We start from the raw sequence: 3032 nt of genomic DNA on the forward strand, positions 1-3032 counted from the left end.
GTGATTGGCTGCTTAGAAATTAAGTGTTAACGAGCAGTTGGACAAGTGTACCTAATAAAGTGGCCGGTGAGTGTATATCTGCATTGTTTTCATACCAAACAGCTTGTTTCACAGCGTTACTCAGCCGGACTTTAAGCTGCAGTTGTGATTGCTCAGAGCAATTAACTTAATCATGCAATGCCTGTTTTTATGTTGGCTAATTCAAAGAACCCAAAATGATTGAATACTTAAAATGTGCACACTGCACATTTTAATGTTGGGTTGTTTTCTTCTCACAATGCATCATATGTTATAAATTTAATAAGCAAAAAACCTCCTTCTGAAATACGTACAAGTATAAATAAAGTAGAATAAGATCTGTACAGTCAAGTAAAGAATAACTAACTCAAAAATATGTATTTAAAGTACAGTACTTGAGTAAATGTACTCAGTCTGGTTTCCTCTTATCTTTGTGCATTCACAAAGTCAAGTCAGGTGCATTCAGGGACAACCGGTCTTGGCAATTTCTAAGAAATGATTCAGTCAGTTCTGGGAAATGACAGAAATTTTTCGTCTTTTGCGAGAGAGCGGCCTGAGTTTTAAGTGATTAAGAGCAAATATGAATTACCTCCAACTCTGTTAGTATGTACCATGAGAGCAACAATAAAACAAAGTGTGGGGGACATGTCCCCGCTGTCCCCATGAGACATTACACCCTAGCTTGTATATGTTCACACTTAATTGTCCATTAAAGCTGATTGTGACTGAGGTTTTTAACACATTTTGTGTGTAATATCAGAATATATTATGTAATATGTGCGTGTATCAAAGCTGTCCTCTGAAACCCTCATGGCTCCAGGTTTGAGCATTTTAAATGTTTTAGATAACTATTTCCCAAAGAGAAGATTTGATCAAATATTTTTTTTTCAACTTGAAATCCAAAATAGAGTTTTTCAAACTATCCAAAGTGAAGGAGCATGGGTGTGTTGTTTTAGACATTAAATGAACGGTAAATTCAAACGTTATTATTTGAATCGGCTGTTTTGTCTCCGTGTTGTCGGACGTCAGCATTGAATCCGAGCATTTTGCATCTATACTGTGGAAACCATCATTTAGGGGTGGTAGTAACTGGTAGCTGGAGAGATGCCAGTTCAACTCCTGGGCACTGCCAATGTGCTCTCGAGCAAGGCACCGACCCCCCCTCAGTCGCTCAGCAGTCGCAGCCCACTCACTCTGCCATCTCTCCATTAATGCATGTATAGGACCTGTGTGTGTTTGTGCGTGTGTATGTGTGTGTATTTCAGGCCTGTGTGTAATAAAAACAGAGTGTAAATTGTAATTCCCCACTAGGGGATCAATGAAGAGTATGCGTTAAAATGTAATGTGACTGTAATTGTAATCTACGGTTGTTGTTTTTGGAGTTCCCCTTCAAGGGGAACTCGAACTGCGTCGGTTACAACACCATGCCTAAAGGCGTTCCCATAGTGTCGTAACCGACGCAGTTCGAGTCCCCCTATCTCGGGGAACAAGGGTTACATATGTAACCCGAGACATTCCACTTCAAGGGGAACTCGAACTGCGTCGGTTAAGACACAATGGGAACGCCTTTAGGCATGGTGTTGTAACCGACGCGGTGTCTCGTTCCCCTATCTCGGGGAACAAGGGTTACATACGTAACCCAAGACAATATGACAGCAGTCTGTCGTATGAGTTTTTTACTTATTGGGTAAGCGCCACGAGCTGAAAAGGTTTGACAAACACCGTTTTAGACAAACAAGGATCCACGAAAGGTTCCCAGTTTATCCAGTCAGGTCCGGATCCATTAGAAGACGTTAACATCAGGCTCCAGCAGTCTGAACCAGACACATCGAGAGGATGTATTCATCCGCTCAAACGTCTTTCACTACCTATTACAGTCTTTGTGTTAAAGAAAACACAGAGAGTGAATTAGGTTTTAAAAAGATTGTAAACTTAGTTTACCAAAAGGCCTCGTATTACCTTCAGAAGAACTTTGGAACGTATTTGTGCTCAGAATGACAAATATGTGGATTTTGTCCACCTTTACTTGCAATGACATCGAATTATATAGAAAGGAATCTTAATAATTCAAGTAAAACAAGTTTCAATGTTGATCTGGTCGCCTGACAGACTAACAGCAGTATACCTATACTTCTATACTACTAATCTATACTACTAAATGTTCCTTTATATCTTGACCAAACTCTTTATTCTTCAGCAAAATACATTTAAAAACTACATGGATTATCTGATAAATGTATGAACTGTAACAATGATTCAAAGTGGACAGGTTTTTTTTTAGCCTATGAAACTTTTAGAGAGTTTTGAGGACAACAGTGATGATGTAAGATCTCAGAAAGAAGCAAAGTTCAGTTTAAAATCATTAAAATCATTAAAAGATTCATTACCTGTTGGCCGCTGCCTGTCCAAGTGTCCTGAATCCAAGTGTGCAAGTCAGAGACAAGTCAGAGACAAGAAAAATGCATGTGTGTTCTTATCATGCATGTTTGGCATATTGCCAAAACCATGCCCACCGGCCAGAAGATGTGGGTGTGTTACATCGAATACCTCAACGTACATATACCGGTAAAGGCTCTGCATTGTTTACTGGGAAGATTACTGGAAAGGCCAAAGGTATGCAAGTGGGCAACAGACAGAGAAACAGACAGACAGACAGACAGACAGAGAGACAGACAGACAGACAGACAGAGAGACAGACAGACAGACAGACAGACAGACATCTTCATCCACTTATCTGGTATCGGGTCGCGGGGGCAGAAACTCCAGTAGGGGACCCCAAACTTCCCTTTCCCGAGCTACATCAACCAGCTCCGACTGGGGGATCCCGAGGCGTTCCCGTGCCAGGTTGGATATATAATCCCTCCACTTAGTTCTGGGTCTTCCCCGAGACCACCTCCTAGCAAGACGTCCCTCCACCTAGTCCTGGGTCTTCCCCGAGGCCTCCACCCAGCTGGACGTCCCTCCAGCTAGTCCTGGGTCTTCCCTGAGGCCTCCACCCAGCTGGACGTCCTTCC

The 3032-nt window shown here is 41.9% G+C and overlaps 1 protein-coding gene across 1 annotated transcript in view; it reads right to left on the reverse strand.

Annotated features, from left to right (window-relative positions):
- LOC117949020 (mixed lineage kinase domain-like protein) overlaps nt 1-613 on the reverse strand; it is a 15247-nt gene extending 14634 nt beyond the window's left edge. The window contains exon 1 of the mRNA XM_034879010.1: nt 608-613. The gene's annotated coding sequence lies outside the window, so the exon portion shown is untranslated. The remainder of the gene's footprint in view (nt 1-607) is intronic.
- Nucleotides 614-3032: the final 2419 nt, after the last annotated feature.

The sequence above is a fragment of the Etheostoma cragini genome, chromosome 8, assembly GCF_013103735.1.
Source record: "Etheostoma cragini isolate CJK2018 chromosome 8, CSU_Ecrag_1.0, whole genome shotgun sequence".
Lineage (NCBI taxonomy): Eukaryota > Metazoa > Chordata > Actinopteri > Perciformes > Percidae > Etheostoma > Etheostoma cragini.